General features: G+C 36.4%; 1 pseudogene; it reads left to right on the forward strand.

The window, feature by feature from the left end:
- Window positions 1-10,594, forward strand: part of LOC132638376 (vacuolar-processing enzyme-like) — a 66,392-nt pseudogene extending 55,798 nt beyond the window's left edge.
- Window positions 10,595-11,562: the final 968 nt, after the last annotated feature.

Genomic DNA, 11,562 nt, shown 5'->3' on the forward strand with positions numbered 1-11,562 from the left:
CACATGCAGCATGCGTGTGATTCTGCCAATGGCAGTTTCCAACTGCTCATGATCCTTGTCGAGGCCCTAAAGAGCCTGTGAAAATCGTTCCTGAGGAGTAGCACCTCAGGATGTGGTGCTTGAAACTAAGGTTAATGGTTTGCTGCTCCATTTCTTATGCTTCTCGACATTGTTGATAAGAAAATATACAATTTTTAGGAGTGTTTTTTATGAGAGAGATGAGATGGACTTTTCAAATTGGCTCAAGCGATTTATAGACTCATTGCCTCGGTTTAGTGAACCGTCGGCTAATGGATGAGCAACGCGTGTCAATACACATGGAGGTGTCGTTTAAATATGGGTTTGATTAGACATAACCACAGGCTTTTTGAATTTTTATTCATGATGTTTCGCGGTTCTGCAGTCGCTAGGCTTTTAAGGCGATTATAGATCATAGACATGGTCTATTGTAGACTAGATACTAAGTTTATTATATACTATACCTAGCAGATATATAGAACACATTCGTGGTTTATTATATACCATTATACAGTTGATTAATATTGAACTGCCATTCAATTCTCTGAAATATTTATTTGAAGAACCAAAAACCGCAAAGTACAAGAAAAATACAATGAAATACATTGAAAAATACATCAAATGTGTTGCTCTCTATTTCAGCACGTTGTTCTCTTGTGGCCGCTTCCCTTGCAAAGTGAGCACTTGTTTCTCCTCCCTTTTGCACTTCCTCTGGGCTTAAAATATTCCGCGATGCCAGGGATACACTTTATTCTCTTCCGTCCAAGTTTGGGCTCATACGAAATGTTACACCTCGGAAAATTTTCCGTTCATGCACAGTGAATAGACTGACGAAGGGCACGACGTATGCGATGTTTTGATAAGTAAGAAATAACATTTGATGATTCTAAGTGAGATTTCAAATACATTCGAAGTAAGAGAAGAAAGTTTTCCAAGAGGAGGCAAGACATACGAGATGTATCGGAAAGGATTTACGAGTAACGAGTTAATGATGATTTAGTGATGCTTTAGAGAAGAGTTATAACGACCCTTTGATTGGTATTGAGGTGTTCAACAAGTGTCAAGAAGGTTCTATAAGGATTGGAGATCAAACGAGTCAACAAGAACGACTTTCGAAAAACTGTGGATTGTACGGTCCACTATACGGACCGTACAAAAGATACGGGCCGTAAGTATGGTCGTATAACCTGTCCAGAGAAAATCCTCCGCTGGAACCATTATACGGTCACACATATGGACCGTATAAATTGTACAGACCGTATGTGTGTCCGTATAATTGTGTCGGGACAGATTTTGTGTATTTAATAAGGGACCAAGTTCATTTCATTTCATTTTCCCTTTCACACCCCTTCTCTCTAGAACTTTCTAGAACACTTCTCCCACAAAAATTCAAGAGATATTAGTGATCAAATTCATCAAACCAAGGAAATCAAGTGTAAGAAACTCATTGGAGTTCATCCAAGGCAAGAAACCCCATTGGATTGAAGCTAGGGTTTTTCTTCAAGTGAAAGATTATCATCCAAAACTTGCTTCTACACTATCTAAGGTAAGATTTATGGTATTGAAAAGTTTTGAAACACTTGGATTGTAGAAGAATATGGAAAATGGGTCATGAATGTGGGAATAGTGTCACTTTTGAGAAATAGCTTGAATTGAGTCATGATTCTTGATGTGTTGTGATATGGTTACGTTATAAATGATATTAAGGATATGGGATAAACATTATATATGAGAAAACGTACTAGTATACTATGACCATGATTATGGATGAATTGAAGAGGAATTGTGAAATGAGGGTAATGTAGATGAATGACGATTGTTAGTTATCATATTGTGAACGTTATTATAAATGTTTGGGAGTTGATATACAATATGGGGAAGGTTGTATAAACAAAGGAAATGCTGCCCAATTTTCTCTAGCTCTAGTAAGCACGTTCATATAATCGATTAGCTAATGTGAATGTGAATTCTCTTGAAGGTAGAAACGTGAGCATTGAAGGAGAACAATCAAGCGATGGAAATTGTTAAACGAAAGAGGTATGTAAGGCTAGTCCTTTCTTTCTAAGGCATGATTCTCATGACATGCTATTTCCTATCTCTTCATGACTTTCCTACATCCAAAAACTATGAGTCAATCTTGATAAATAGCTTCATACGAGATAAAGAAAAGAGATACGTTACGAGCACGATAATACCGATAATGAATCTAAGTCTAGAAGTCCTAAAGCTCATGAATGACATTCCTACGAAGATGATGATTCTTATATGATTCCTATGATATTATTTCCCCTACTTCTCCATGACTTTCTTATATTCCGGGAACTATGAGTCAACATTGATAAAGATCTTCTTATGAGATAAAGATGAGGAATATGTCATGAATGCGATAATAATGATGATAAGTTTAAGCCTGGAGATTCTAAAGCAAGGAATATGTCTATGAAGTTAATGATCCTATTTACGATCCCTTGATATTGTTCATGGTGTACACTCACCTTAAAATGTTAGTTCCTTCAAGGTGAGATATGATGAATATGGTCGCTTCATAATGTAATCGGGGGTTTTCGACCTTATGTCACCCCGATATTGTTATAAATTTTCTATAAGCTCTAATGCGTGTCCTTGACCAATGTCCCGAAAAATTACGAGTCTATGTTCATAGAGGATTTCTTATGAGATAGAGGTAAGAGATATGTCATAGATGCGAGGATGGTAATGATGAGCCTAAGTCTAGATATTATAAAGTCTATCATACGATATTTATACGAAGTTCACGCTACAAATATGATATGATTTTCATAGATTGTCTTTAAATTCAAATGTATGCCTTATGGAAAGTTATGATAAGCTTATGAGATGTATGTGATGGCAATGATGATGATGAGATATACCGAGCCTTGTTATGGCCGGGTACGGGAGACATGTATGTGATATTGTCGAGCCACTACGTGGCCGAATACCGATATTGTCAAGCCACTACGTGGCCGAATACAGATATTGTCGAGCCACTACGTGGCTAAATACAGATAATGTTTAATGTGTATGAGCAAACACGATGCTATGATGATATATAGGATACGATGATGTATGTGTTATGATAATATATGATATAGGCATGAAAGGCATCCACCCTTAAAAGTTACGCAGGTTATATCTACATCTTATGTCTTATGACTTCTCTATTATGTTCATTTCATTCACGCCTTACATACTCAGTACAATATTCGTACTGACGTCCGTTTTCTTTGGACGCTGTGCTCAAGCCCACAGGTAGACAGGGAGGTGATCCAGACTCGTAGGAGCTATTAGCTGACTTGAGAGCACTCCATTGTTCCGGAGGTACCATTGATTTATTCTGTTGTGTATATACATGTATTTTGGGCACGACGGGGTCCTGTCCCATCCATATGTCTAGTACTCTAGTAGATGCTTGTAGATACGTATGTGTGGGTAGTATGGTCTCACGATTTCCCACGTGTATATATGTATTATTTTGATAGCCGAAGGGCTTATGTATATAAAGGTAATTATGTTTCAAATGAAAATGGTTTTTCCTATGATTGAGTATTATGTTAATGAATGTACGCTTAATGAGCATGATATGTAATAGAATGAGTGGTGCTCGGTGGTTAGCCCCGGGTACCCGGCATGGCCCCTAGCCGGGTCATGACAAAGAAGTAGAGAAATGTACATCTATGGTTACTCCTCGGGCACAACCCATTCAAACTCTGGAGGGACTACATTGATAATTTCAGCAAATGCAAGAATTTAAGATTGAACTTTATACATCAGTGAAGAATACTTGTAGATGCTTGAACCATATCCATTTCCATACTTCAATCTCAAGGCTTCCATGGCGTGAGCACACGGTAATTTCACCAAGTCATACTCTCGACAAGAACATGTTTTGTTTAGTAGATTGACTTTGACAGTTCTGCCACTTTCGATTACAGTGAAATCTTCGGCATCCCCATTTATTTTAGTTACAAACAAGGAATCGCCCTCAGTCATCTTTTCCCTTAATGTTATTTCAGCCGAAGGCACAAATATATTATTTGAATCGTTGATATCTGCACCCTTCTGCCTGAATATTTCAGCAAACCTCCTAGAAATGAAAGTGACTATGGCAGTCAGGGGGTACTCTCTTTCATCCCTCAACATTGAGTTAAGCGACTCGACAATGTTTGTGGTGAGAACATCATACCTGTTGGCTGGAAAATGTGCCCTACTACACTTTTCAAATTCAATCTCAAACTCAAGGCATTGAGCTGTTTCAGGGCTTTTATCCCTGAATTCCTGAAAATGTTCATTGAACTCCTCGTAACCATATGCCTTTGCTGCATTAAAGTATGCATGAAGAGAATCTCCACATTGGAAATTCTTTCGGAGGTTTTCAGAAAGATGCTTCATGCAAATTCCATGATGAGCATGCTAATAGGTCCTGAAAATACCGTTGGCTATGCTCTTATGTCTATCAGAAATGATGCACAAGTCTGGTTCATCAGCGATTATAAACTTGACCTGTCGGAAGAAGTAGGTCTAAGAATCATCACACTTCTTGTCCACAATGCAAAATGCAATCGGATAAACATGGCTCTCAGTATCCCGTGTGACGGCAGACAACAAGACACCCTCGTACTTACCGTATAAATGTATGCCATCCTTTCTCATGTGGGTATATCCTCGAATGCAAGTTGCGCAAAATGCGAAGTAATATAAAAACCTGTTGTTATTCTCAGGCCTGATGCAAATTCTAGAACCTGGATTTAGACTCTCAACCATGTAAGAATAAGCTGGTAAGCAACCATACCCGTGCGTGTCCCCCTAACCCAGTTCTTAGCAATTATACCAGCTTTCTAACACTTCTAGTAGCTCGGTTTACAATGAAACTTCCTGAAAACCGTCCTCTGGATTTCCTCTGTCGATGGACCTTTGTTTTCAATATAGTCATTCATCAAGACTGATGAAATGACATGTGACGACGCATGCTTATGAAGGCTCGTAACATGTTTAACACCACAAGTGTGCTCCCCAACGTACTTGTAAATGCGAACCCTATGCGAGCTCTCGTACTTACTACACCGCAACATCCAGCCACAATTAGGAGATGTGCATTCCACCATATAGTATTTGATATTACTCCTAATCGGTACAAAACCGAACGGCCTCTTTATTGCGGCTTTCTTCAATAAATTTTTTAAATGTTCCTTGCTATCGAATGTTTGCCTAATGTAAAAATTAGTTCCATCATTGAAGACATTGGTTGGTTTGTGATCCACTAAGCTGCCCATCACACTCTTTGACATCAATACCATGATTTTTCATAGCCATTGAATGATCACCTATGCTCTCATTTTGAATTGAATTTGCATCGACTGGCTGCTGTGGGGGTGGGGGTGGTGCTGCTGATGTTGACATTGTTTGAGACCTCTCAACAATATTTATTCTCAAAACAGGACTACAACTATCAGCAGCAAGATCAAGCATATACAATACCACATGCCTATCATTCGTTATGAAAGAAGGGCGAGCTTTTCCCCTAGCGGGCAGAGCATTAATTATATAAATAATGCGTAAGTCGTTGGGCTCACAATCTAACTCCTCGCTTTCCTTTACGATCTCAACCAAATCATTATATGTACCATTGCGATGCACGGCGATCGGCACTGTCACTTTGCTCACAGAATTCCAATTCCAACATTTTTTAGGGTCTCCGCCCATTCATCCATGTAATCACCACCTACTATAACATATTCTCCAATCAATGCCATACTAAAGATATAAGAGACTATTGCTATGGTCTATAATTGGTCGATGACTAGACTTACAATAGTACCAGATTCAGAAGAAAAAAAAAACAGCAGGGATGTAACTCTTTTAATGGAGAATTGGCTTCACAAGAGGATTTAGAACTCAAAACGAACTCCACTACCAGTAGACGCGGACAAAATTTGCACCTGATAATTGAGCTTTGACAACAATGGTGAAAATCATTCGAGCTTTTTGTCAATGATTTCTAAGAGATTTAAATTATGACTGAAGTAGGAAAGTAATCCGTCGTTTGGGACTGATTTTCAGATGAAAAAAAAAATTCTGCCGGAAATGGGATCGGAAAAGTGCAGAAATGGGGAGCTTCGAGCTTGGGGGGAGGAACAAAAAAAAAATCGGTTGCTGTTGACACCTAATTTTGGCTCGACGTGCTTAAAATTAACGTTTTGGGGGGGGGGGGGGGGGGGGGGCTGACAATTTATTGATGATTATCTTTATTTTAGGAATTTTATCAATTTATTGTCATTTTCCAAGAATCATTATTTTGCACATGTACAGCGTAATACTACCATTTTTGTACAATTAATAATTGTTTCTTAATTTTATAGCAGTGCATTTTTGTATCTTATACATTGATATTTAAATTTTATACTTACATTATTATTTACAGATGTATTAGTTAACTACATTTTAGAACAGTCCGTCAGTGTAGAGAAAACGGAGCAATTAATTTTTAAACGCAGAGCAAAAATTCGATCAAGTCAAGGTCTCGTCACCTTTTAAAAAGTTGACATTTGAGGTGATGGGTTGGGTTCTTGATGCATTAGTTAATATATTTTTACACATTAATTAAAAGAGATAAGGGGACAAGGGGGTATGGCTCTATATTTTTTGGATAATAAAATGGATCATTTTATGTTATAAAAGAAAGGGAGGGGTTTAATTTTATTCATCATCTTTTATCTTCATTTTTACACGCACACGCACACGCTACTACACAACACACATTTAATTTTCAGATTGGCTTCTCTCTCTCTTCAAAAAAAAAAAAAAAAGCCCTTCATCTTCCCTCTTCCTCCTCTTTCCAGCCGCCATATCGCCACCACACCACCGCCCTTTATCTCCCTCACCACACCCCCTCCATCCAGCCCAACCACACCACGACGCCAGCCCTCTACTCCCTCAACTCTCTTCTCCAAAAACAGCCGCCCTTACCCCCCTTCCACCATCTTCTCCGGTGACGAGCTCGCCGGAGCTCTAAGACCAACACCACCAGCCCTTTGCTCCCTCCGTTCTCACCGCCAAAGCCTCCACTACGACACAACCTTCTGCCCTCATTTTTTTTTTTTGCCTTCTTCACTGCTCCGGCGAGGAGCTTCAAGCTCCGGTGAACCGGAGCAGCTGCGAACCAACACCGTCGCGACCCCTCTCCCTTAATTCCGACGTACCATTGCAACAACAAAAGAAAAAAAAATACAGATCTGGTCGTTCCTTTTGTTTTCCAATGATACTCATATATTGGGTCGTTGCTCCGGTGTCTAAAATGACATTGAAGCAAGAGTCATTGGTCACCCCTCATTTCTTTTTGCACTTATGTACATATGTGTGTTTGTTGTTGCTGTTTTCACCCGAGAAGCTTGATTTTCGGGTGCACTTGTTCACTATTTTATCACCATTGTTAGGCGTTTCAGCTGGTCTTTTGCATTCTCCAGCAAACACCCTCGCTATTGCTCCAAATCGGGATTGTGTTGACTGTTTTGTTTTACTTTTTGTTATGTTAATTAATGATTTTGGGATATTCCGCTGATTCTTGCTTTCCAGTAGAGTTGGTACTGTGTTGTTACTGTTTGGGCTGACGTTACACTATTTTGCTATTTCCGACAAGCATATATGTTGCTTTTCCAGCGTTCCTTTGGATTTGGTTTACTATTTTATTACTTTATTTTAGCTACTACTGTTGGTGATCTTGTGCTGCTTTGGTGTTGTTGTATGTCGGCATTTTGATTGTGCTATTTTGTTTTTTTAGGTGACACGCTGCTGTCTTGCTACTGTTATTATATTTTTGGACTGTTTTAATATCTCTTTTACTAAATATAAAGTGTTGGTTTTGTGCCTACTCACTGTTATCACGCTGCTCAAGACTGTTATTGACATTGTCACACTTTTTACCGCTTTTACTAAATTGATTTGGGCGAATACTAAACCCAAGTGGCTGATGAAGAAATTTTCGTCGATTTCCAAGGCCTCCCATGTACAAAAGACGGGTTTTTTTAATTTAAGTTTATTCATTATTTTTTTATTCATCCGATAGTTATTTATTCTCTTACTAATATTTTTACTAAGTGTTTATACAGGTACCCGGAGATACATCCCGAAGACGACACTCGGAAGGAACCCAAAGACTTCATCGAATCACTGTTTGTATTTACTTTCCGTATTTTTTTTTATAACTATACAAAACATAAACTCATAGTATAGTGGAAACTTTATTTTTTGGAATGACGGGTTGATATATTTATTTACTTGTCGCCTTGTTTGTTAAACTTAAAATTGTCATTCGCTTTAGGCAAGACTTAGGCCGTCAATACTTTCATAATTGTATTAAATTGACTTGGTATAAATACTTTGTTAAATAAATTCACACTTTTGACGTTTAGGCAAAAATACTAGTCCATCCTTTATTTTATATTCTTTATACACTCTTAATACAACTTACATTTTATATTGTTTCGTGTACAGTAATACATATTTTAATTAAGTTAAATCCACATTTTGACGCTAGGCAAATATAAAGTCGTCCGTTTACAAATCTTTTATTCTTTAGAGGTATTACACATTTTCACTCATTTTTTATCCACAATTTCTTATATTTAATTTTTACCAATACTTTTTACAATTATTTTGTTCCTTATTCTTTTGATAAGATATTCATTAAACAAACACTCTTTTTAACTAAACGGTAGAAACAAGTCAAATAAACTTCACTTTTTTGAATAATTTCGTTATATAAAATCTTTACACCAATGAATATTCGTAAATTATTTTTACATTCTTTATGCACTAATATACCTAGTTATACAATTCTTTATACATTTTAGGTTTGACGAACACTCTTTTACACTTGAAATATGTTCTTTATATGTTTAATATGCATACATTCTTTTAATATACATAGACGCACATTACATAGATGCACATTCTTTATATCCTTGATATATTTATTTTTTACATAGTCTTACATTATTTTTTATATTCTTAATATAGTTACACATTCTTTACACTAACATATATATACACTCTTTGTACTAACAGATATACTTTTATACTTACGAGGTACATTCTCTTATACTCTTTTATAGATATTCTTTTTTTTACTATACATTCTTTATGAATACTTGATATAAATACATTTTTATACACTGTATATACTTAGTATATTATCACCTACTGTAGCTTTTCATGAAGTCATAACATTTTGAAAACAGGTAATAATGATGATAAACAGATAGATAATCCTCCTCTAGTGTTCAGTTAAACTAAGTCTAAGGACTGTCTTCGGGCAGGCTCTGAGGGATGCTTAGTACCTTCCCCTCGGGGTAAATAAAACCCTTATCTAGAATCTTATAGGTTTCGCGAACTAAAAATGGAGTAGACACACAGATACATATAGGTTTCCTACTTTTCCTTAAAAATTAGGTGGCGACTCTAATCCTTTTTAAACCAGTCAGAATAGCCGGGAAGTTGCAAACTATCTTGGACCCGTTCAAAATAGGGCGTAACAGTTGCTCAATTGGGGTAATTAAATTTTGGTGGTTGGGGGCTGTTTTGTATTTTTTAAAACTTTGGGTCAAGGGTTGACAACTTGAGAGATTTCATTTGATGATGTCATAAATCAGGGGTGGACCCACACATGGCCTTCCGAGTGCTCGAGCACCCATTAACCCCGAGATAAATTATATATACATGTATAGAAATGGATGGAAAATGGTATATATTAAAGCAATAGCACCCAGAGAACAAAAAGCTTAGTGGGTGCTTTGGTAGAGAAGCAGACTTGAGGATTGCGTCACTATTTTCTTTGGGAAGTTCGTGGGTTCGAATCTCTATGTCACTATTTTCTTCCCTTTTTTGCCCAATATAGTCTTCTCTGTTCTTCCTTTTTTTACTTTCTTTGTTTACTTTTATGTTTAGTTTTTAATTCCCTTTTACATTTATGTAATTTCCCTATGACACGGAAAAAGAGAAAAATCATTGTGCAATCATTTTTTTTTCTTGAGAAAAGTTGGCAATTTGGGCAAGAAATCCTTCTAGCTAATCATTTTTTTCAAAAAAGTGAAAAGTCTTTTTTTTTTCTTTCTGTAATGGTAATATTTAGCGTAACTTTTTAAATTATTACGGTTAAATAGTTATGCACTTATACTATGTGATTTGCATTAACTTTATATTAAAAGAAGTGAGCACCCACGTGCCGAAAATCCTGAATCCGCCACTGTCATAAATAGTGGTCTTTTAGCTAATTCTTTGAGACTTATGGCCTTTTACCTAAATAAGTGTTGAGAGTGGCCTTTTAGCAAACTCCCCCAACTTAGTTCTCGTGTGGTCTCTTTTTTTTCCTTATGAGTTTAACGACTATACGCTAACGGTATAAAAATAAAAATTGGTGTAACAGGTGAAGACATTTGAGTCACATTGTGGATCGTTAAGTAGCTACGGCAGGAAACACATTCGTGGATTTGCTAACATGTGCAATGCTGGAATTCAAAAGGACCAAATGGCTGTAGCAGCTAAACAAGCATGTTCTCCTTAATTAGGGAATTAATTAATGTTATGATGACTAATATTGCTGCTTCTTTATTAATAGAACGTGTTGTGGGTGAAAATATTTAGCATCTACGTACTGAAGCAATATATAAAATAACTAGTCTTCTATATATGTTTCCCTGTTGTGGAGGAATACTAATTCGTTATACCAAAGATTAATGGAAGACTTGGTGTTCCATCTCTATCAAGAATAATTCATGGTTTACTTAATTTGATGACTATTTTGTAGCTTCAATTAGGTCACTCATCTTAAAAAAATTGTAGCTCAATTATGACATGCTTCATCCATAGGCAGTAATTATATACCCACAAATGTTTTTCTAATAGACTAGTTTTAGCGTACGTGCGTTGCACATGTGTATCGCGTATATATTTATAAGAAGGAAAAAATGCTGAAATAGGGCAAAGACTTTGCAAAAAGTCGAAGTTGTGAAGCTGGAAGTTGTAGACTTCAAAAATTATGCGACTTGGCTTTTGGTTACTTTAACGCGAATCAGTTGTTTAATCAACTCAAATATAACCTCTGTTGGAAACCCAAATCCTATTATATTTGAAAGTAAAATATTCTAACAGAGTCGTCCTATACCTACAACACATTCAAAGTATTAAATGTGATCAACAACCAAATGTAGCATATATTAAAATAACTCAATTTAGTATTCAAGAACATAAAATTTACCATAATTCTATTTTTGAGTATCCCGAATTGAAAGGTTTGTGGAGACCTATCAAAACGAAACATATGAGATAATTTGAAAAGACCGACAAATATTGTAACAATTAATATAATTTGAAAACTTCATAAGATGTGGTGCATAACATACAATTCACCGATGAAGGCAAAGTAGACACTACTAGAAGTATAAGTATTATTGTATTAAAGAGACCTTAAGAATGTAAAACATGAATAATAAAAAGAAATTAGATGATTGTTGCACCCAAACGCACACACAA

This window comes from Lycium barbarum, chromosome 4 (genome assembly GCF_019175385.1).
Source record: "Lycium barbarum isolate Lr01 chromosome 4, ASM1917538v2, whole genome shotgun sequence".
Lineage (NCBI taxonomy): Eukaryota > Viridiplantae > Streptophyta > Magnoliopsida > Solanales > Solanaceae > Lycium > Lycium barbarum.